This window comes from Saimiri boliviensis, chromosome 7 (genome assembly GCF_048565385.1).
Source record: "Saimiri boliviensis isolate mSaiBol1 chromosome 7, mSaiBol1.pri, whole genome shotgun sequence".
In the NCBI taxonomy this organism is placed as follows: Eukaryota; Metazoa; Chordata; class Mammalia; order Primates; family Cebidae; genus Saimiri; species Saimiri boliviensis.
The window spans coordinates 63,852,912-63,877,467 of NC_133455.1; the positions used below are offsets into that span (position 1 = coordinate 63,852,912).

General features: G+C 49.5%; 1 long non-coding RNA gene and 1 pseudogene across 2 annotated transcripts in view; both read right to left on the bottom strand.

Moving 5' to 3' along the window:
* Window positions 1-2,137: 2,137 nt before the first annotated feature.
* LOC141585243 (small nucleolar RNA U13) lies at window positions 2,138-2,234 on the bottom strand (annotated as a pseudogene).
* Window positions 2,235-2,817: 583 nt separating this feature from the next.
* LOC141585108 (uncharacterized) overlaps window positions 2,818-24,556 on the bottom strand; it is a 35,457-nt gene continuing 13,718 nt past the window's right edge. The window contains exons 2-5 of one of the 2 annotated variants that reach the window (XR_012518426.1): window positions 21,443-21,533; window positions 18,833-19,122; window positions 4,408-4,712; window positions 2,818-3,621 (exon numbers count right to left, since the gene is read on the bottom strand). This is a non-coding gene — a long non-coding RNA (uncharacterized LOC141585108). Of the gene's footprint in view, window positions 3,622-4,407; window positions 4,713-18,832; window positions 19,123-21,442; window positions 23,215-24,556 lie in introns of those variants that run through there. The other variant, XR_012518425.1, reaches the window with a different exon arrangement.

Here is a 24,556-nt window from a genome sequence, read left to right on the forward strand (position 1 = left end):
TATTTCAGGTGATTCGCCCTCCTGATTCTCCCAAAGTGCTGGGATTACAAGTGTGAGCCACTGTACCTGGCCTTTTTTTTTTTTTTTTTTTTTTTTTTTGATATGGAGTTTTGCTCTTGTTGCCCAGGCTGGAATGCAATGGCGTGATCTTGGCTCTCTGCAACCTCTGTCTCCCAGATTCAAGCGACTTTCCTTCCTCAGACTCCCAAGTAGCTAGGGTTACAGGTATGAGCCACCATGCCAGGCTAATTTTTGTATTTCTAGTAGGGATAGGGTATCTCTATGTTGGTCAGGTTGGTCTTGAACTTCCGACCTCAGGTGATCCACCTGCTTCAGTCTCCCAAAGTTCTGGGATTACAGGCATGAGCCATTGTGCCCGGCTCACCTGTTAGGAACTGGGCAGGCAGCACAGCAGGTGAGCAGCGGGTGCGTGAGGGAGGTTTCATCTGTGTTCACAGCCACTCCTTATTGCTGGCATCACCACCTGAGCTCCACCTCCAGTCAGATCGGTGGCGTTGTTAGTCTCATAAGACCACGAACCCTACTGTAAACAGCACATCTAGAAGGAGCTGGACTGCGTGCTCCTTATGAGAATCCAATGCCTGTTGATCTGTCACTGTCTCCCATCACCCCCAGAAGGGACCATCTAGTTTCAGAAAACAAGTTCAGGGCTCCCACTGATTCTACATTACGGTGAGTTGTGTAAGTGTTTCATTATATATTACAATGTAATAATAATGGAAGTAGGCCAGGCACAGTGGCTCATGCCTGTTATCCTAGCACTTTGAGAGGCTGAGGCAGGTGGATCACCTGTGGTCGGGAGTTCAAGACCAGCCTGGCCAACATGGTGAAACATCGTCTCTACTAAAGGTACAAAAACTGGCCGGACATGGTGGCAGGACATGTAATCCCAGCTACTTGGGAGGCTGAGGCAGGAGAATTGCTTGAACCCAGGAGCCAGAGGTTGCAGTGAGCCACGATTGTAGCATTTTGGGAGGCTGAAGTGGGCGAATCACCTGAAGTCAGCAGTTTGAAACCAGCCTGGCCCACTGGTGAAGCCCCGCCTGTAATATAAATACAAACATTAGCTGGGTGTGGTGGTAGGAGCCTATAAGCTGAGCTACTCGGTAGGTTGAGGCAAAAGAATTGCTTGAACCCAGGAGGTGGAGGTTGCAGTGAGCTGAGATCATGTCCCTGCACTCCAGCCTGGGCAATAGAGCAAGATTCTGTCTGAAAAAAAAAAAAAAAAAAAAAGGCAAGCCAGTCACAATGGCTTATACCTAGAATCCCAGAACTTTGGGAGGCCAAGGTGGAAAGATCACTTGAGGCTAGGAGTTCCAGGTGTAAACCTGGGCAACATAGCAAGACCCCACCTCTACAAAACATTTTTTAAAAAATAGGCACAGTGGCATGTGCCTGTAGTGTCAGCTACTCAGGAGCCTGAGGCAAGAGGATTGCTGGAGCCCAGAAGGTGGAGCCTGCAGTGAGCCGTGCTTGTGCCACTGCACTCCAGCCTGGGTGACAGAGTGAGACCCTGTCTCTCAAAAAAAAAAATTCAGAGTAGAGAAAAGTATGAATTGTAAGTTCAAGCACGCCATGTCCCAAATTTCCTTCACGAGTGTTGATGCACGCCCCAAGAAATCTGTATTCATTTCCCAGCGCTGCCTTAACAAAGTACCCTAAACTGTGTAGCTTCAACCACAGAGGTTTATTCTCACAGTTCTGGAGGCCAGGAGTCTGAAATCAAGAGATTTTTTATTGTTTGTTTGTTTTTCCTGTGAAGGCTGTGAGGGACGGTCTGTCCCAGGTCTCGCTCCTGGATTCTCAGAGCTTCCAGAGTTCCTTGGCTTGTAGGTGGTCTTCTGTCTCTGTCTTGACATTGTCTTCCCTTGGTAGGTGTCTTTGTCCACACATTCCCTTTTTATAAGGACACCAGGCACACGGGATTAAAATTTACCCTCATTACCTCAGCTTAGCCTGATCACATGTGAAGAGCCTATTTCCAAATAAGGTCGCATCCACAGACCCTGCGGCATAGGGCTTCAGCGTCTTTCGGGGAGACACAGGACAACGCATAACGCTATAGATTTGCAAATATTTTTAGTTTGAGTTTCTGGGTTTTATTTTTTATTTTTCGCATCAGGTGGGTGATGTGATGATACCATAACAAGTTTTGAGGAGGGTGCATATCATAAAATAGCATGAAAACCCAATGGTCATGCTTAGGTTTTGATTTCTTAATTTTACTTTTAATTTTTCTTGAGGCAGGGTCTTGCTCCATTACTCCGGCTGGAGGGCAATGGTGCAAACATGGCTCACTGCAGCCTCAACCTCCTGGGCTCCAGCGATCTTCCCACCTCAGCCTCCCAAAGTGCTAGGATGATCGGAATGAGCCACCACCCCCAGCTGTTCTCTACTTTTTGTTTGTACGTTGTTCTTTTTACTCAAAAATACACCTTTGCAGCTGGGCATGCTGGCTCATTTCTGTAATCCTCAGCACTTTGGGAGGCCGAGGCAGGTGGATCACTTGAGGTCAGGAGTTCAAGACCAGCCTGGCCAACATGGTGTAATGCCTTCTCTACTAAAAATACAAAAATGAGCTGGCCGTGGTGGTGCATGCCTGTAATCCCAGTGACTCGGGAAGCTTAGGCAGGAGAACCACTTGAACCCTGGAGGCGGAGGTTGCAGTGAGCCAAGTTCATAATACTGCACTCCAGACTAGGTGGCGGAGCGAGACTCTGACTCACAAAAAAAGGAAATATACATATATATATATATATATATATATATATATATATATATACACACACACACATGCACACTTAATACACACACACACACCTTGGCAGTCTTTTTATATATCAGCATTTGCTATTACAATTTAAAATCTATGGTAGATTTCATTTAGATTAATAGTCTAAATACTATCCTGGTAAGTTCTACAACTAAAGAAAATAGGCAATGCATTTAAATGATTCAAAGTTCAAAACCTATGAAAGAGTATAGAACTGAGTCTCCCATATGGCAGCCAGTGGCATCTGTGTTTCTTGAAATCGAAGTGAGGCCAGATATGGTGGCTCCTGCCTGTAATCCCGGCACTTTGGGAGGCAGAGTCAGGTGGCTCTTCTGAGGTCAGGAGTTTGAGAGCAGCCTTACCAACATGGTGAAACCCCATCTCTACTAAAAACACAGAAAGAAGCCAGATGTGGTGGTGAAGCCCTGTAACCCTATCTAATTGGGAAGCTGAGGCAGGAGACCTGGAGACCTGCTTGAACCTGGGGACAGAGGTTGCAGTTAGCCAAGATCATGCAGCCTCACTTCAGCCTGGGCCACAGAGCTAGACTCCATCTCAAAATAGAAAAAAAATCTAAATGAATTAACATTAAAGAAGATGAAGGATTTGGTTCTTTGGCTGCGTCAGCCACATTTCAGGTGCTCCGCAGCTGCAGATGGTCCTCAAACATGGTCCTCATTGCAAAAAGTTCTATCGGTTGGTGCTGGTGCCGCCTTAAAGCCGCTCTCCCTCCTCTCCTGAAAGCCAACCACTCTTAGGGTTTTTTTGGTGATTCCTTTCCGAGATGATCTATGCACACGATCAGCACGTGGAGTTAATATATCTACCTAAAAAAAAAATCGGTGTGTCCCGCGTAGTGCGAATGACCATGTAAAAGTCCATTTAATGGAATGTATTCAGCTAGTTTCATAATGAAGTGCTCTTGAGTTTTTCCCAGGTTTCCTCTCTCACAATCATTCTGTGGTGAACACCATTCTCTCTGCAGAGTACATTCTTAACAGTGGAATTCCCTGGCCACAAGGTTTATATGTCTTTCTCTTTTCTTTTCTTTCTCTCCCTCCCTCTATTCCCTCTTTCTTCCTTTTCCTACCTCTTTCCTTTCCCCTCTCTCTTCCCCCGCTTTTTTTCTCACCCACTTTCCTCTTTCTTTCACAAGGTCTTCTATGCAATGGCATGATCCCAGATGACTGCAGCCTTGAACCACTGAGCCCAAGCGATCCTCTTGCTTCAGCCTCCCAAGTAGCTGGATCTAAGGCCTGTGCCATCATGCCCTTCCATTTTTTCTTTTCTTTTCTTTTTGTGGAGATGCGGCTTACTGTGTTGTGCAGGCTCATTTTCATCTTAGTAGGTCCTTTTCAAGGGTTCTTACCCAAGGGTACCTGGATAGAACTTAGTCACTTGAAGCCCTTGTCGTTGTGTTGAAGTTTCGTGTCTGTTTCCTCCATCCCGGGGAGAAGATTTAAATCTTCTATCCCCTTTTCAAGCAGAACAGTGACTTCAGAAAGTGTACAAATGTTGGGAGGTGAGGTGGGAGGATCACATGAAGTCAGGAACTTGGGACCAGGCTGGCCAAGAAGGTGAAACCCTGTCTCTACCAAAAATACAAAACTTACCTGGGCGTGGTTGTGCACGTCTGTGGGCCCAGCTTCTCAGGAGGCTGAGGCAGGCGGATTGCTTGAATCTGGAAGGTGCAGGTTGCAGTGAGTCGAGATTGCACCACTGCACTCCAGCCAGGGTACAAATAGCACCTTTAGCCTTGATCCCACCAGGCATGACCACTGGGCACGTTCAGCAGTGGATCACCCAATTCTGCCTCAATTTGCAGTGTCTTCTCAGTTGGCTGGAGTGGCGCATCTGAAGCTGGGGCTGGATGTCTTGCTGCATAAATACTCTCTCCATTTCCGCCTGTGCCGTCAGCCTGGGTGGGGAGAAGACGCGTGTCAGGGGAGAGCCATCTTCTTCCTAAAGCCCCACCTGTCTGATGGCTGAGACATCTGCTTCATTTCCAGAACTCCCAGGGGGCCTTGAACGTCTTGTTATTTGCTAAATATGCAAGCACAGATTGCCTGTACCTCCCATCGGACCTTCCTGCCACTCCCTATAGAGCTGTCTGAAGCCTGGAAATGTTTATTTGCCTTTGGAGAAATTCTAGTTCTATCTGCCCCAGACTCATCAAAATTACAGTAACAGCCTGCGCTCTATAACTTTCTGGAGCCTGTTCCAGCAAGTCCCTTCTTCAAGTCTTTTTTCTAACCCCGTACAAGATGGGGAAACTGCGGCAGATGAGCTCATGAATACAAAGTGCCAGAGCTCGGGTTCAACCTTGAATCCCTGGGCCCAGGGGTTCGAGGCTTGGGTTCAACCTTAAAGTCTGAGGGATTTAAGGTTGATGTGGGAAGTGTTCTGTTTGACACCCCCTACCCCGGTGTGTGGGGGTTGGTCTGGTGTTGCCTGGAGAGCCCCAGTTTTCGCCCGCTGACCTGACGCATTTGTGGCTAGTGTTCTTTTTAACTGCAAAGTGTGCTTTAGGAGAGAAGTTCTGTGCTCACCCTGTTCACCTGCACCCTGAGGAAGCTCTGAGAACACCATGCAGCCTCCGATACACGCTGAAGAAAGCCGGCTCTAGGATGTGCCTGCCTGCAGGAAGAGCTGCGAGCATCTACCTCCACATGTAGACATATTTGTACACATACATTCAGTTACAAACATCCATATATATACACGTCTTTACACACATCTGCACACTCGTCTGTATACACACATTCATACACGTGTCTACATGTACACACATCCATATCCACACATTCATACACACATATCTGTATTTCCACATATCTGTATACATACACATCTACACACATCCACGTACAGATACATCTGTATACAGATGCATGCACATACATACACATCTGCACACATGTCGGTGGGGATCAGGGAAACATAGCATTAAGTAGTGATGGTCTGGCAATAGCGAGTATTGTTTTGACATCTTTTGGGTGAACTGACCAGCTAGTGGCTATCAGAGGGGTGTGTGGGGTGTGTCTGCAGCTTGGTGAGGTCATCAAACATGGTATTTATTGTTGCACATGTCTTTTCTAGAGGATCTCCCATGTGGGGCCCTGGAGTGTAATGAGCTGTCCCCGTGGCCCACCTGCCAGTGTCTGCACCAGTGACCAACAAAGTTCTGGCTTCACAGGCCTCAAGGACTTTGGATTGTACTGTAAGAAACGCTAGTGTGCCATCATTGGAAGTGTCTGGTCACCACGTGGAGATCCGTTGCCAGTGGCAGGTTGGGAGCCGGGAGAGCCGGGAGGATGTTTCAGTCAGACAGGCTCGATGACCAGGGCTGGAGCTGGTGGGCAGCGGAGATGGCAGATGGGGTGGACTCTAGTCACGTTCCATAGTGATGGCCGACAGAGTTTCTGATAGATCCAACGAGGGGGTGTTGTCAGTGAGAGAAGAGGAGTCCTTTGTGTTTGTGTCTGAGTTTATAACACAGGTTTCTAATTTTGAGAAATCCAGAGTTTAAAAAATTGGGGAAGGGCTGGACATAGTGGTTCCCACCTGTAATCTCAGCACTTTGGGAGGCCAAGGCGGGTGGATCACTTGGGCTCAGGAGTTTGAGACCAGCCTCGCCAACATGGTGAAACCTGGTCTCTACTAAAAATACAAAAATTAGCTGGGCACTGTGGTGTGCATTTGTCATCCCAGCTACTTGGGAGGCTGAGGCAGGAGAATCACTTGAACCCAGAGACGAAGTTTGCATTGAACCAGGATCCTGCCACTGCCCTCCAGCCTGGGTGACACAGTGAGACTCTATCTCAAGGAAAATCAAAACCGGGGAAGGATCAGCATACAAAGCCATTAGTTGGGCTGTCTCCTGCCCTCTCTCCAGTCCCAGCTTGTGTGATCATGGCTGGGCTTGCTGGCCAAGCCTGTCATTCCGGGTGACACCACGGCCTTTTCAGGACTGGAGACATGCAGCCACCCATGGTCGGCAAGGCTGAGTGCTTCCAGGAGCAGCTGGAGATGAAACTGGTCATGGGGGCAGCCCTGTCATCTTTACAGGGAACCTCACGCAGCAGGCAGGCTGCAAGCTGGCCTCTCTGCATCACTGAGCCATCTGCTGAGTGACCAAGCCCACCTGACAGGTAGGCTATGAAACCCCTTGTGCCCCATCTCCCCTGTGGCCAGGCTAGGGTGTGGGCCAAATGCCTCCTGATGGTCCTCATCAGCCCAGCCTCTCAATATCAACAACCCATCTAAGGACAGACGTAGGCTCAGTGAGCCCCCAGAACCTCCCCAACCTCCAACTGCCCCCACGAACCTTAAAATAGCAGCTTTAGGGCAGTTTTTATTCTCACCCATGGTCAGAAACATGTAACATTTTGACCTAAAATACACAGGGCATTTAAAACACACACCCAGGCTGAGCAGGTGCTGGCCCGGTGCCAGAGCCAGGGCGGTGGCACCTGGGTGTGCCGCTTATGTGTTCTGAATGATTCCAAGGTAAGGACAGGAGCTGAAGCTGGGGGCACTTGGAGCAGTGGCTGTTGACCACCTCATGTGGGTGTTTGGGAGTCATAACAGCTGGCCCAGTTCCACCTGTGTGTTCTGGATGACCTTCAGTGTTGCAGAAGCAGAAGCTTCAGAAGGTGAAATTTATCCAACAACCTATGAGGTGTGGTTATTTCTTTTGTCATCTGTCCTATTTGATTTTGTTTCATTCTCTTTTTTTTTTGAGACAGTCTCACAGTGTTGCTGGGACTGGATGCAATGGTGCAATCTTGGCTCACCACAGCCTCTGTCTCCTGGGTTCAAGCGGTTCTCCTGCATCAGCCTCCTGAGTAGCTGAGATTACAGGTGCCCACCACCACACCTGGTTATTTACTTATTTTGTATTTTTGTAGAGACAGGCTTTCACTGTGTTGGCCAGGCTGGTTTCAAACTTCTGACCTCAGGAAATCTGCCTGCCTTGGCATCCCAAAGTGCTGGGATTACAGGCATGAGCCACTGTGCCCAGCCTCGTTCTACTTTATTCTTGGGCCAAGCACAGTGTCCCATGCCTATAATCCCAGAACTTTGGGAAGCCAAGGCAGGAGGATTGCTTGAGTCCAGGAGCTCAAGATCAGCCTGGACAACATAGACCCCTGTTTCTAAAATATATGTACACACATACACACACACACACACACACACACACACACACACATTAGCCAAGGTGGCGGCACAAGTCTGTAGTTCCAGCTACTACTTGGGAGGCTGAGGTGGGAGGATCAAATGAGCCTGAGAGGTCAAGGCTGCAGTGAGCCATGATCAGGCCTGTCTGTGGGCTGTTGTGCAGGGCACAGGTGTTGACTCTTCAATGAGCCCCCCAACCCCAAGGCCCCTGGCATATCCCGAGTCCCCTCTTTGCCTGGGGCTCAGGGTGTTGGTCCTTGGGGGCTGACCCTTTCTCCTGCCTGCTCTCTGTCCCGGCAGCACTGCTGGAAAGGAAGGAGGAGGATGGACGCTGGGCGGCCACACTGGGTGCCGAGCTCGTCGTGTCAGGACTGGCGGGGCTGTGTGCCCTTAGCCTGCTGCAGCAGCGAGGCCGGTTCTGGACCAACTCCCTGAGGATCCAGTGCAGCCTGCTGGGTAAGGCACTGCATGTCTGGCTGTGGGGCAGTTGGAGGTGGCAGGGTCTGCCCTGTTTCTTGAGGCTGTGGCTCTGCAGGCTAAGATATGCTGTCACCACAGGATTTTCCATTAGTCATTCTGTGGGCTCTGAGTAGGACTTAGTACCTGCTCATTTAAAACAACAACAAAAAAAGGTGTGTCTGCTGAGGGGACATTCATCCCTCTCTTAAGACCTCCCCAAGAACAGGTTCTAATGGAGTGACAGGTGAAGCAGACCACAGGGCTGGGAGGACACGGCTGAGGCCAGGCTGGGCTGGGCCCTCCTCCTCTTGGAGCCCTGGTGGAGGGCTGCCTGGCAGAGGAGGGCAGGGGTCCGTTGATCAATCTTCACAGCTCAGGCAAAGCAGCTAGCGCACCAGTGCAGCACCGGCCAGAGGCTGCCGACAGAGAGTGGCTTAGATGGCGCTTACCAGCTGGAGCTGGCCCATGAGCTCCACAGCACACAGATCCCGGCCTCAGCCACAAGGTAGGGTGCCCAGGCCAGGTGAGACATCCAGAGAGAGCACCAGAGTCTGGCAAGGTGATCTGAGTACCCTGAGCTCATTCCTAAAGAGATGAACTTGCTCCCAATAGCATAGCCACATAGGACAGCTGGAACTCAGCCTTGGTGACTTTCCCTTTTGCATCTCCAATCCCACGTCCTCAGAAGTAAGAAACGCTTGTCACAGTGCCAAGGACTGGAAGGAGGGCTTGGGAAACAGATTTTCAATCATAAAAATGCATTTTGGAAACAGCAGTTCACTTAGTTTTTCCCAGAGCAGGGGTTCTTTTGCTGAGTTAGGAATCACGGTGTGCTCAGCTGCTGAACATGTGGTAGTTCTTCTATAGCACGCATTTAACCTTATACATATTTTTTTCTTTTCACATCCAGTCCTGCAAATGGTGGTGGCTTATTTTTTTTCTCGCTGTGTCACCAGGCTGGAGTGCAGTGGCATAATCTCAGCTCACTGCAACCTCTGCCTCCCGTATTCAAGTGATTCTCCTGCCTCAGCCTCCCAAGTAGCTGGGACCACAGGCATGCACCACAATGCTTGGCTCATTTTTGTATTTTAGAAGAGATGGGGCTTCACCATTTTGGCCAGGATGGTCTTGATATCTTGCCCTTGTGATCCACTGGCCTCAGCCTCCGAAAGTGCTGGGATTATAAGTGTGAGCCACGGTGCCTGACCCAACCTTCTTTTTTTCATGGGCTTCTGTCTTATTCTTACAAGGTCTCCAAGCTAATATTCCTTATGCCTGCTGCCTCAGTTTCTTCAGTCTTCTGCCTGCTTTCTTTTGAGTGTACAGCCTTGTTTCTGTGACGCTTACTGCCACAGGGTCTCTTTCTGGTTCCACGATGAGCTCTTTGTGGCCGCATGGTCCTTAAATGCTCACAGCGGCTGCCTTGACTGTCCTCCTGGCAGGACTAGGAACTTCTGGCCTCTCCACCATCTGGGGCTAAGTAAGACCGTGCCCCATGCCAGGGTAGGTGTCCCTCTGACTGGCTATTGAATGCCCTCTCTATATCCTCTCTGCTGTGCCAGAGTCCCATGGCCACCCACAGGGCAGTGAATTTGAAAGAGTGCTCCATGACTCGGCCCACTGTGCTGTTCACAGCTGTCATTGACTACAGTGAGAGAAAGCAGGAGTGTCGGCACAGGGAAGGGGGCCAGGGTGGAGTCCAGGGGGAACCAGGGCCAGCACCCAGTGTCCTCTCCCAGTCCAGCGCCTTCACATGGGAGGCACTTGGCTGTCCCAGCACTATGTCACCCAGGGTATTTAGTGGGGCTGCCTAATTGGCAGGTGCTGCTTGGCTCAGAGCACACTGTCAGACTCCTAGGAGGCAAGCAGGGGTTCAGCATAAACCCCGTTTGTGCAAACAGTTCAGGTGCAGAGAGCCTCGTATCACTTCTAGGAGTGGGGGAAACCCTCCCCCAATCCAAGTTCCCAGACAACTTGGAAGCAGGCCATGCAGAGGCGGCTCGGGTTTACTGTAACAACTCACCTGCAATCTTCAGTGCCTTCTACTCTCTTTCTTTTCCCCCACTTCCCCCACCATTTGAATCCCAGGAACAGGCCCTATCTCCTCCAGACCTGGGCTGGGCCTCTGAGCTCCCCAGAGGCCTCATGGTGGGTGGTGGCTGCCTTTTGCAGGGCCCCTGGCCACACTGAAGAACGCCTTCCTGGAAGTGATGCTGCAGCCCCTGGAGGTGGTGTGGCGGGAGTAGGCAGAGGAGGCCATGTGGTGGCTACAGGCCTGGGTTTCCGGGATGCCAGTCAACCGGGGTCCCAGGCCCATTAGGGTGGCCGGAGGGGCCGTGAAAGGCACCCTGGAGCTGGAGACTGAGGGCAAGGATGGGGCGTGGCTGGCAGTTGAGGACAACAGAGACAGCTCTCTCTGTCCCCTCCCTCTCCAGGTGGCCCATTCGATGCTGTCCGGGGCTGAGGCCACATTCTCACGGGCACTGAAGAGGCTCTGCAAGCCCCTGCTGGACCTGTATGACCTCATAACCAGGTAATGCAGGGTTGGGAGTGGCGCATCCGGCCTTCCTGCCACGTATCAGGCGCAATGCTGAATGCGTCGACACGCTCTGACTCACTGACTCCTCTGACTGCCCCATTTCTCAGGAGAGAAAGCTGGGGTTTCTTCCTTACTCCACAGAGACCTCACGAGCATGGTCCCAGTGCAGGCAGGATTTTAGGAGCTGCTGCAGAGGGCCACAGTGGGCCAGGCGGACCCCTGCCTTCAGGAAGCTCAGTTTTACTCAGAGACAGACACGAAGCATGAGAAATCTACAGCAGGGTGTGCACCGCTCCCTGCAGAGAGCCTGAGAGTCACCTCTTAAGCAGGCCGTTCTTCTCTGTCACATTTCCTTGTTTTGTTTTGTAATTTTTTTTTTTTTAAGATGGAGTCTCACTCTGTCTCAGTGGTGTGATCTCAGCTCATTGCAGCCTCTGCCACCTATGTTCAAGTGATTCTCCTGCCTCAGCCCTCTGAGTTGCTGGGATTACAGGTGTGTGCACTACTATACCTGGCTAATTTTTTGCATTTTTAGTAGAGACAGGGTTTTGCCACTCCAGGCTGGTGTCAAACTCCTGACCTTCAGTGATGCAACTCCTTTGGTCTTCCAAAGTGTTGGGACTACAGGCATGAGCCACCACTCCTGGCCTGTTTTGTAATATTTTACAAACACATAAAAGCCCTTCTTTCTTGCAGGCTGTGCAGAAGATGACCACAGGCTGGGTGTGGCCCACTGCCCATCGTTTACCACTACTGAGCCATACGTTAGGTGGCAAATGCTAGAGAAGGGGCATTGTTGAGATGGTGGGCAGAGGAACCTGTGGTGTGGCCATAGCCAGTGTTGAGAAGGTACAGTCTGAGCAAGAGCCATGGGGCCAGTGTGGGAACAGAGCTGCAGGTGGGGGCACCACTGCACAGAGGCCTGGGAGACAGATGTGCCTGGCCTGTTTTTGAGATGGAGTCTCGTACTCTGTCACCCTGGCTGGAGTGCTGTGGTGTGATCTCAGCTCACTGCAACCTCTGTCAAATTCAAGTGATTCTCCTGCCTCAGCCTCCCAAGTAGCTGGGATTACAAGCATTCATCACCATACCTGGCTAATTTTTGTGTTTTTAGTAGAGACGGGGTTTCACTATATTTGCCAGGCTGGTCTCAGAATCCTGGGCTCCAGAGACTCAGTGCTGGGATTACAGGCATGAGCCACCTTGCCTGGCCTGTATGAATAGCAAGGTGGTGGGGCTGATGTAACTGGGAGGGACTGGGAGGTCCCAAGGCTTGGGTGGTGAGGGGAGGACTCTGGCTTCTGCTCTGACCTAGGAAGGATGTAACACAAATTTCTGCTCCTGCCATCTTGCAGTCAGAATGTAGGCTGAGGAAGGGAAGAGCTCCCAGGGCGGGGTGTTGGCTTGGTTGAAGAATCGCCTGTCTGGTTATTCGCCTACCTGGTGAGTGGGATCTGGTGAGGGTGCCAAACAACTGGATTCAACTGGCAGTGAGGGTGTTGAAGCTGCTTCCTGCCCACAGCTGCAGGGCCTCTGAGCTCCCTAAAAGGTAAGTGAAGCTACCTGTCCCTCCCCCTCACTGGCCCATCAACAACAGAATGTGCAATGTTCCTCTTCCCACTCTGCCCCCACCTGAGCCAAGATCTTCTTAATCATTCAGATCTCACAGGCTTGAGCCTGCTCTACATATTAAGAAAGTTCCAGTCCTCTGCTCAGCTGTAGAAACTTCCTAGACCTGTTGGTCGGGCACACTGGTTCATGCCTGTAATCTCAGCACTTTGGGCAGATCACTTGAGGTCGGGAGTTCCAGCCAGCCTGGCCAACATGGTGAAACCCTGCCTCTACTAAAAATTCAAAAATTAGCCAGGCATGGCAGTGAGTGCATGTAGTTCCAGCTACTCTGGAGGCTGAGACAGGGGAATCACTTAAACCCAGGTGGCAGAGGTCACAGGTAGTCGAGATCATACCACTATACCCAAGTTTGGGAAACAGAATGAGATTCTGTTTCAAAAACCATAACAATTTCCTACACCTTCCAGCTCCTGTCCTTGGCATCCCCACACACAGGCCCTATGCTGCCCAAGACCCGGGGGGCAGATCAGACATGACATCAGACATCTGTGTCCTCAAAATAGGGCAGCTTGTTTCTGTCCAAGCCTCAGCCATCACCTCTACTGTCAGGCCAGCGTCTGTCCTCCTCCACCTCATTATGGGACTTCCTAGAACAAGGACAGACCCGAGAGGCAACCCAATGCTCTCCACGGCAGGGCTCTTCCTGTGGACCTGTGAGCTCCCCCTCTGCAGCCAAAAGGAGCAAGGCTCGGCTAGGCATAGCGACTTGTCCTGTGTGTTCCCTCTAGGAACTACTTAGTGGTGGTGACACTGCCACTGCTGCCTCGGGGGGGGGGGCGGGGATGAGCCCCTGGACATGGCCTGGGTGACCAGCTACCTGGTGGTGTAGAAGCTGCTGCGGCCACTCTGAGAGGTGTCCAAGGCCAACATGCTCTCGTGTTCTACCAGCTCAGATGCCGCCTGCTGCATGATCTCTGAGAGTTCGAGTCCTGCCCTGAGCTGTGCCACCTTCCTCCCTGGGAGCCCCCTGCCCCATGGGCACAGCAGCAGACCATGCAGGGGCAGGTACTGTGGGAGCACATGGAAGCCTACAGAGGCTTGTGGCATCACAGTGCCAGGCCCAGATCTTATTGGACTTCCCAAGGTCTTATGGGACTAGAGCTGAGGCTTCTCATCCTGCTTTTCTCCAGATTATAAGGCCTGGCCCAGCAGTGCAGCCAAGGGTGGTGCTGGGATGACCGGCTCTGGGCTGCTGGGGAGCTTGCATGTGGCTCGGGTGAGTCTGCTAACCTCTGTGGACTCGGCTTCCTCCGCTGTGAAATGCAGGTAATCACGTGGCTCACTCACATGGGTAACGGGCATGTACAGTTCTTAACGCACGAGGGAGCCCCTCATGTCCATGGGCAGCCAAGGTACCCAGGCTTGACAAGGAGCGGTTTATCTTGTGTGGGACTCACAGGGAGGCCTACGGCTCCCTAGAAGCATGGGTGTAGTCAGGTCTAAGCAGCACACTGATTTTTTAGAAAACAGCCTGGTCTTGAAGTTCTGTGTGTGTCACCATGGGCTGCTCTGTGCCCTCAGTTCTGACAGCTGACCACGGCGCTGGTAGTGCCTCCCTTGGGATGCTGACCCTGGCCAACAGGTGTCTGGCTGTGCACGATGGATGGTGCTTTCCCGCCATGGGCACGAGCACCCCCAAGGCACCGCTCAGGGGCCATGCTGGCTGGACGGGTCACACTTGCTCCTTCACAGGCCAGGTCAGCAGGACACTGCTGTCATGTTTGAGGGAGCCATTGGCCATCCACTTAAACAGTCCATGCTTTTCTCTCCGTGGCCTCCCCCACCGCCTCCCCCACCCCCACCCCCACCCCCACCAGTAGCTTCCTTGAGATTAAATGGATGACTGGTATGATTTTTTTTTGAGACTAGATCTCACTCTGTTGTCATGGTTGGAGTGCAGTGGTGCGATCTCGGCTCCCTACACCCTTGACCTCCTGGGTTCAAGTGATCCTCCTGCATCAGCCCCACCAAGTGCTGGGATGGCTTAACGCCACCATGCCTGGCCGATGTGTGAAATTTAAGTGCACCAGTCAGTGGCTTCTAGTTTATTCAGAGCGGTGCATGCCTCACCACAATCGATTTTATAACGTTTTTATCATCCGCAGCTGCCAGCCTGCCTGCTGTGTCCAAGGCTGTGCCTGCTGTGGACATCTGATGTAAACAGAGGTATGACTGTGGCCTCTGAGCCAGGCTTTGTTACTTAGCACAGCAGTTTTGTAGCGGTTCTGGGGACTCCATTCCTCGTTAGGGCTGAATTGGTCCATAGCCCTTCAGCTCATGTCATCCTGAAGCAGGTGAGGGATCGCTGGGCCGCTGGCTGCTGCACAAGGAGAGGGGGACTCTTGGCCTCAGGGCAGGCTAAGCTGGGGCTCTAGGCAGTGGGGTGCCCAGCAGGCATTGGGCTCCCACTGTGGTGGGTGGAGCTGGCTCCACTCACCCTGCCTTTGGGGCTGCTTCTCCCCAGACCATGCCCTGGTTGCCCGAGCCCAGCATGTGGTGACTTTTGACAGCCGGGTGTGGGACCTCAGCACCCAGTGTGGCAGCATCCTGCTGGCCCAAGACTTTGCTCACAACACATTCTCCCTGATGCTGAGTCGGACAGGCTCGGGGCTTACCGCCCTGATTGTGGAGCTGAACCACGTGACCCTCATCTTCTACCCCAGCCTGCAGGTGAGGAGGAGAGGCCCGAGCTTCCCCCGGAGACCTGTGCCTGTGGCAGGTTGCCTGGGGAGATGGCCCTTTCAAACTTGTCCCCTGGCTGGGTCGGCCCTCCTGCCTACCCCCTCTGGTCCACAGGCCTACAGGCTGTACAACTCCTCGCTGCCAGGGGAAAGCTGTCCAGACCTCCAGCCGCTTCTTGCCATGAAAAGGAGGGACGTCCCCAGGATTGAGCTGGCCAGTGAGGATGGGGTCTCCATCTCCTGTGACGTGCCCACCGGCCTCTGCAGCCTGACTCTGGGCCTGTGGCACCACGGTGAGTCTGGGCCCTGGCGGGGTTGGCCCCACCACCGAGATCCTTTTCGGGATGCACCATTCTCAGCTTCCAGTGTGACAGGTCCCCGGGCTGTAGGCAGCTACTGTGGTTGAGATGATGGCACTGAAGTCCAGGGCTTTCTGCCCCCACCCCTGGGATATGTGGCTCCAAGGTGGATTGGCCTTTCTGTGGTCCCTCTGCCAAGGAACATAAAGGGTGGGCCTGGATTCTGGCCACTCGAGCTGAGGCCATGGGGAGGGGATGGGGGCGGGGGGAGACACATGCTGTCCTTAGACCCTGTGCTTTCTCTCCTGCCTTTGATGAGGGTATGGAGCCAGAGCCCTGCTCTGGGAGACTGAGGTGGAGGTGGCAGGATTCTACCACTTCTCAGTGTGCCTCAGGTTTGTCTCTCATACAGGTCCCCAGGGGGAGGATCATGGGCTCTCAGGACCTCCTCAGCTTCCCTCCTCCCCACAGACATATCCGCTGGCCTTCTGGGCACCAACGACAATAAAGCAGGCAATGAGCTGATGTTGCCGGACAGCTCTGTGGCCTGCAGCGTGGAGGAGCTCAGCCTGGCCTGGCAGGTGAGCAGGTGCACCTGCCCTTCCTCCCTCTGGGTGAGGCTCTTGAGGGCTGCTGGCTGCAGAGTCCCAGGAGAGGCAGGTGCCCTGCTGGCTCTGCAGAGGTCTTTGCAGACCCAGGGTTGGGGGAGTCTCCTGCTGAGGCCGATGTAGGTGGGGGAGCCACATGGTCCAGCGGGAGGCCTACATCTTGTGTCTGTCCCGCCAGGTGGATGGTGACTGTAGGGCCGCCGAGACGACTCAGCCAACCTGCCCAGGACAGAGCCCCACCTGCCCGGCCTTCTTCCAGGGCCCTGGCTCCAGCTTGGGGAACTGCTTCTGGGTGGTGAGTGTGAGCCTGGGCCCCGGGACACAGAAAGCCCCTTCCCCAGTCTACCCTGGGGAGTGGCATGGAGGAGGGGCCTCAGATAGAGTGGGTGGGTGGCCCTGATTTCAGGTGGACCCTGCACCATTCCTCAGCCTGTGTGTGCAGGACCCCTGTGGCATTGGGGAGCTCCAGCTTGCCTGCACTCTGGGGACTGCCTACATCCACCTGTATGCCTGCAGCTTCATGTCCCTGACCCCTCCTCCACAGTGCGGTAAGCTGCCCAGCTGGCTGGCACTCTGCCCCCTCCCCCGCCGTCTGCCTTCCAGCTGGAGGGAAAACCCATGTCTCTCTCTTTTCAGGGAGGACAAATAATTGGCATTCAAGGAGCTAAGAGTAGAAATGAAACATTTGCAGCCCGACACAGCTTGGATGTGTGTCCCCTCCAAATCTCATGTTTGTTAGAGGGGGTACCTCCCTCATGGATGGCTTAGCACCCTCTGTTTGGTGAAGCATGACTTCTTGCTCTATTACTTCCCATAAGAGCAGTTTGTTTATAAAGAGCCTGGCCCCTCCTCTCTCTCTTTGCACCCCCTGCTGTTTCTGCCATGATCATAAGCTTCCCGAGGCCTCACCAGAAGCCAAGCAGATGCCGGAGCTGTGCTTCTACAGCCTGTAGAACTGTGAGTTAATTAATTATATCTTTTATTTATGAACCGTCCAGGCTGGAGTGTAGAGGCACAATTTTGCCTCATGTCAACTTCCCCCTCCCAGGTTCAAGCAACACTCCTACCTCAGCCTCCCAAAAATACAGTCAGGTATTTTTGTAGAGATGGTGTTTTGCCGTGTTGGCCAGGTTGGTCCTGACTTCCCGACCTCTGGTGATCCACCTGCCTCGGCCTCCCAAAGTGCTGGGATGACAGGTGTGAGCCACCATGCCCAGCCTCACTGGGAATTTGAATGTACACTCCCATTTAGAGAAAATGCTCAGCCCCTGTTTTTCCTCTGCTCTCATAGTGCAAAAATCATCATCAACACAGAAGATGACTTCTGTGAGCAAATGTGTGGGGGTTTGTCCCCACTACCAGGGTGGACCTCTAATTCAGTTCTAACAGTAGCTACCTTGAGATTCTCTAGCCCATGCTGCATATGATTGCTACAGCCAAAGCCCCACTAAAAGGGCACAGAGAGAGGTCAGTATCAACAAGAGGAGTGGAAAATATGACAAAGGAAGGATGAAATGAGAGGATCCAACACGTCTCAGAGAAATTCCAGGCCGGCTGTGGTGGCTCATCCCTGTAATCCTAGCACTTGGAAGGCCAAGATGAGTGGATCACCTAAGGTCAGGAGTTTGAGACCAACCTGGCCAACATGGTGAAAACCCATCTCTACTAAAAATACAAAAATTAGCCAGGAATGGTGGTATGTGCCTTTAATTCCAGCTACTTGGGAGGCTGAGGCAGGAGGAATGCTTGAACCCAGAAGGTGGAGGTGGCAGTGAGCCAAGATCTTGCCTCTGCACTCCAGGCTGGTGACAGAATGAGAGTCTCTCAATAAAAATTCCAGAATGAAAATAGAGACAGGACCCAGGACCCTTTAGAGTCAGGAGGCACAATCCCCAATACAATAAATCCATCCATACCTAGACCCATCCAAACACAATTGCAGAAAAGACAAAGAAGAGGTCCTAAAAGCTACTGAGGAGGGTGGAAAGAAGGAAGAACATGTTGACAATTGCTTTCCCACCCGCAGCAACAGAAGACAGTGGAGTAAGAGAAAGCAAGCATGAGGTTAGAGATGATCCCCAGCTCAACTATTACTGAATGAAATAACCTCTCAGCACCGATCTGTCTAGAGATCTCTTTACCACAAACGGACACTTTCTCAAGGGACACATGCCCATGCTCATTTACGTACGTCTGTGTCTGCTCTCCTGCTACAGTGGCAGAGTATCTGCAAGGGAGACCACATCTTTGCTCTCTGAAAGACTCAATTAGGAAGATGGAGAGACAAGCTACAGGTTGGGAAAAAACCAATTGATGGTTTACAAACCACCAATCAGACCAAGGACTCATCTATCTCCAGAGACTCATCTCCAGAATGCATAAAGAACTCAAAGCTCAAAAGTAGGCCAGGTACAGTGGCTTACGCTCGTATTTCTAGCACTCTTGGAGGCTGAGGTGAGATGGCTTGAACCCGGGAGGTCAAGGCTACAGTGAGCCATGATTACACTCCTGCACTCCTGGCTGCATGACAGAGTGAGGCCTTGTCTCACAAAAGAAAACCTCCAAAGTAAAAAATGGGAAATAATGCATGAACAATATTTTCACTCCCAATCATAGAGAAACAAAGTAGTGCTACACACCTGAGCTCCGGTGAGTTCCGGCACGGGTTGGTGAGTTGCAGGGACTCTGCAGCATAAAGCGTTAGTTGAACATCCAAATGGCCAGGTTGTTATTTCAGCATCCACTGATGAGTGCATTATAAAAAGCACTGTCCTAGTGCCCAAAAGGTGGTGGCTGATAAGAAAAAAGTGAGGCTCAGGGGCAGGAATCAAGGTCACGGCCTACCAACCAGATCCTCTCGGGAAGCAGCATTCGACTCATGAAGTGCCAAGACAGGAGATGGTGTCGCTCCGGTGGAAGCTTGGACAATCTGGAATCAAGCAGAAGCACTCATTGTTCTGACCGTGTCAATACAAAACCGTCAGCTACTACAGCGATGAACAGAACATCTGGGACTACAGGCAACTCAGAAGATTTACAGCCACAGGGTAACAATGGAGTCTTATCTGCAGTTAAGGTCCTCTGTATTCCTGTTAGGGTTTATGTATTTTTTTGAGACAGAGTCTTGCTCTCTCACTCAGGCTGAAGTGCAGTGGAGCAATCTCAGCTCACTGCAACCTTCTCCTCCCGGGTTCCAGCAATTCTCCTACCTCAGCCTCCTGAGGAGCTGGGATTACAGCCATGTGCCACCACGTCCCGCTAATTTTTGTGTGTTTTTAGTGGAGACGGGGTTGCACCATGTTGGCCAGGATGGTCTCAAACGTCGGACCTCATGATCCATCTGCCTTGACCTCCCAATGTGCTGGGATTCCAGGTGGGAGCCACCGTGTCTGGCCAGCTTTACTTGTTTTAAATCAAGGGCTAAATTCTTCCCCTCTCTTGGACACCGGTGAAGTATTTAAGAAAAGCAGTCACCAATTACAGTTAACATTTGAAGGACAAATTTAAAGGTGGTTATAAGTTACAAAATAAAGGCGTCTTATGAACTCTCATAAGAAAACAAGAATATTAAGACACTTTTTGCTATCTTTTTGGGATAGGGTCTTGCTCTGTCCTCCAGGCTGGAGTACAGTGGTGCAGCCTCCCAAGTAGTTGGGATTACAGGCGTCCACCACCGTGTTTTTGTCTTTTTAGTAGAGACGGGGTTTCACCATGTTGGCCAGGCTGGTCTCAAACTTCTGAGCTCATGTGATCCTTCCACCTGTCACCTGACCAGAGAAATTAAGACATTCTCAGATAAACAAAAGCTGAGACAGTTCATTACATTGGGACCTGTCGTGCAAGAAGTGCTAAAGGGAGTTCTTCAAGTCAAAACAAAAAGATGCTAGGTGGACATTTGAAGCCACATATAAAGACCTGTATTATTGAAATTTTGATTCACATCTCTGATTTTAATTATTTTACTGGATTTAAAAGAGGCGTAACCATAAGCCTATGTTAAATATGTAATTTATTTTAAAAGATTAGGCATGGTGGCGTGCACCTGTAGTCTCGGCTATGGAGGATCACTTCAGTCCAGGGGCTTCAGGTTACAATGAGCTATGACAGTGATACTGCACTCCAGCCTGGGTGACAGAGTGAGACCCTCTCTCTAAAATATAGATATACTTTGTAATGAAAACATAGGACGGGGTAGAGCTGTCGAGGAGTTGAATATTTGGTATGTGATTGAACTTAGTAGTTTAAAATCAATTGCCAAATACATCTTCAGGATGTATTACGTAATCCTCATGGTAATTACAAAGAAAATATCTATAGAATGTACACAAAAGGAAGTAAGAAGGGATTCTAAGTGTATCACGCAAAAAAAAAAAAAAAATTAAACACAAAGGCAGGCAGAAGGAAGGAAATGAGAAAGAAAATAAACCATAAGCCATGCAGAAAACAATCCACAGAGTGGCACCTAAAAGCCCCGTAAATGGGGTGCTGGAGTCCTCCCAGAACAACTGCTCACCTTAGTCCCTGGCTGTGGGCCTCATGGCACAGTCACCCACCAGGCTATTGAGTTTCATCAGATGATAATCTTTAAAAGTGCAAATTATTTCCACAATCTAAAGACAGTAAGAGACTTACACATAGGATGACAAAAAAAGATACTCCATGGAAATGGTAACTGAGAAAAGGAGGGAGGAGCTAGATTAATCTCAGACTAAGTAGACTTAAGGTCAGAAGCTGTTGTGAGAGATAACAACAGTCCATTCACCAAAAAGATGCAACAGTTATAAAGGTATGTGCAACGCACCTCAGAGCTCCTAAATATACAACTCAAACACTGACAGAATGAAAGAAGAAACAGTTCTATGAAACTTGTAGGAAACTTCAACACCTCGCTTTTTTTTTTTTTTTTCCCCCAGACAGAATCTTGATTTCCCAGGCTGGAGTGCAGATGCAACCTCCTGAATTCAAGTGATTCTCGTGCCTCAGCCTCAGAGTAGCTGGGATTACAGGTGTATGCTACCATGCCCAGCTATTTTTAGTAGAGACAGGGATTCACCACATTGGCCAGGCTGATCTTGAACTCCTGACCTCAAGTGATCCACCCACCTTGGCCTCCCAAAGTGCTGGGATTACAGGCATGAGCCTCTGTGCCTGGCCCAATAATTGACTTTCAATAATGGATACAACACCCAGACAGAGGATAAAGAAGGAAACAGAGAGCTTGAACGATACTACAGACAAATTGGACCTACCAGACACACACAGATGAGTTCACCCAAGAGCAGAATACACATTCTTCAAAGTACATGTGGAACGTTCTCTGGGAAAGGTCATACATTAGGCCTGAAAGCAAGATTTAATACATTTTAAAGGACTGAATTCATAACGGCAGAATGAAAACTGGAATATTCACAAATCTATGGGAACTCGACAACAACTATGAATCAAAGAAAAATAAGGAAAATTATAAAGTATTTTGAGACAAAACAATGTATCAAATCTGTGGGATGCAGCAAAAGCAGTGCTATGAGGGAAATTTATAGCTGTACATGCTTACATTAAAAAAAAAAAAAAAAAAAAAAAAAAAAAAAAAAAAAAAAAAAAAAAGCTGGCTCTAGGTAGTGGCTCACATCTGTAATCCCAGCACTCTGGGAGGCCGAGACAGTCAGATAACCTGATGTCAGGAGTTCAAGACCAGCCTGGCTAACATGGGCACCCCATCTTTACTCAAATCATAAAATTAGCCAGGGGTGGTGGCAAGCACCTGTAATCTCAGCTACTTGGGAGGCTGAGGCAGGAGAATCATTTGAACCCATGAGGAGGAGGTTGCAGTGAGCCAAGATTGTACCACTACACTCCGGCTTGGGAGAGACAGCTAGACTCCATTTCCCCCCACCCCCACACACACACAAAAGCAGCAGTAGCCAGGCATAGTGACACTGTTCTATAATCCCATCTACTTGGAAGGCTGAGGCCAGGAGATTGCTTGAACCCAGGAGTTTGAGACTAACTCAGCAAGTGGCAAGACCCTCTCTCAAATAAAAGAAAAAGGAAAAAGCTCTCAAACCGCAATCCTAACTTTGTACCTTCAGTTTTTAGGAAGAGAAGAACAGCCTAAACCCAAAGTAGGACAAGGAAGGCAATACTTAAGGTTAGAACAGAAATAAATGAAATAGAAGATGAATCAGTGACCAAAAACTTGACAAGAAAGTACAAGAACAGATGGCTTCATGGGTGACTTGTACCAAACATTTACAGAATCAATACCAATCCTGCTCATCTTCTTCCAAATTACGGAGGAAAGAATACCTCCAAACTCATTCTGTGAGGCCAGCATTACTGATACCAAAGACAGACAAAGCAGCAGAAGAAAACACACCACAATTCCTGATCAATACAGATGCAAAAGTGCTCAAGAAATTACTAATGAGAATTCAACAGCATCATAGAAAGATTACATAACATGATCAAATAAGATGTATTCCTGGAATGGAAAGGTGGTTACCATATAAACATTAGGGTAAGAGACCACATTAACAGAATGAAGGAAAGAAAACACATGATAATTTGTTTCAATTAGTACAGGAAAAGCAGTTAATGAAGTTTAATATCCTTTCATGATTAAAAACATACTGACTAGAAATTAAAACAACCTCAACCTAATAAAAGTCATATGAACAACCTCCAGCTAGTATCATTCTCAATGATGAGAGACAAAGTTTTCCAAGAGGAGGAATAAAAATAGTGATGCCTGCTTTCATAATACTGGAAATCCTAGCCAGAGCTACTAAAAAAGAAAGAAAAAAGAAAAGGCATCAAAACTGGAAAGGAAGAAGTGAAATTTTCTCTGTTAACAAATGACATGAACTTCTTTGTAGAAAATCCTGAAGGCTGCACAAAATAAACTGTTAGAACTAATAATTTGTTCAAGATTCAGAATTATGAAATCAACACACAGGAGTCAGTTGCATTTCTACACACTAACAGTCGATGATCCAAGAAGGAAATTAAGAAAACCATTCCTGCTGGCTTGGTTGTGGAAGCCTAGTCCCAGCTACTTGGGAGGCTGAGGTAGGAAAATCCCTGGAGCCTGGGAGGTCAATTCTGTCAGTTTTTATAACGATTATGCCTGTGAATAGCCAACGTACCCTAGCCTGGGCAATATAGTGAGATACTATCTTAAAAAAAAAAAAAGTCAGTTTACAATAGCATCAAAAAGAATAAAACAGGAATAAACTCAAGCAGGAGGCAAAGACTTTGGAAGGATTTTGAGTTCCAGAGACCGGTTGTGTAACAAATGTAAAGGCATCTCGTACTTATGTATTATAAGGCTTAGTTTCCTTAAGATGTCAATATGACTCAAAGTGATCTACAGGTTTAGTTTAATTGCTCTCAAAATCTCAGTGACTTTTTTTCTTCAATTATAGAAAAATCCATCCTTATAAATTGTGTAAAGTTTATATACAATTTCAAGAGATCCCAAATGGCCAAAGCAATCTTGAAAAAGTAACAAAGTTGGAAGTCTTTTATTTCTCAATTTCAAAATGTATTATTAAAAGCTACAGTGGGCTGGGCATGGTGGCTCAAGCCTGTAATCCCAGCACTTTGGGAGGCCAAGGTGGGCCAAGATGATGAAACCTCATCTCTGCTAAAAATACAAAAATTAGCCAGGTGTGGTGGCACACGCCTGTGGTCCCAGCTACTCAGGAGGCTGAGGCAGAAGAATCCCTTGAACCCAGGAGGCAGAGGTTGCAGTGAGCCGAGATTGCGCCACTGCACTCCAGCCTGGTGACAGAGCAAGACTCTCTCTCAGAAAAAAGAAAAAAAAAGAAAGCAAGTTACAGTGGTCAAAAGTGTGGTATGACAGTAAAGACATACAGAGAGACCAGTGGAATGGAATACAGAGTGCAAAAGAAAACCCTTACACATATGGTCAAATGAGTTCAATAAAGATGCCAAGATTTTTCAATCAGGGAAGGAATAGTCTTTCAACAAATGGTGTGGGAAAACTAGATATCCACATGCAAAAGAATGAAGTTAAAGCCTTACCTTATATCATGTTAAAAACAAACAAACAAAAAAACACCTCAATAATGAATCAAAGACCCAAGTGTAAGATCTGAAGCTGTACAATTCTTGCTTTTTTGAGACAGAGTCTCACTCTGACACTGAGGCTGGAGTGCAGTGGCGTGATCTTGGCTAACTGCAACCTCCGGCTCCCGGGTTCAAGCAGTTCTCTGCCTCAGCCTGACAATAGCTGGGATTACAGGTGCCCATCACCACACCTAGATAATTTTTGTATTTTTAGTAGAGACAGGGCATCTTGGTCGGGCTGGTCTTGAACACCTGACCTCATGATTCACCCC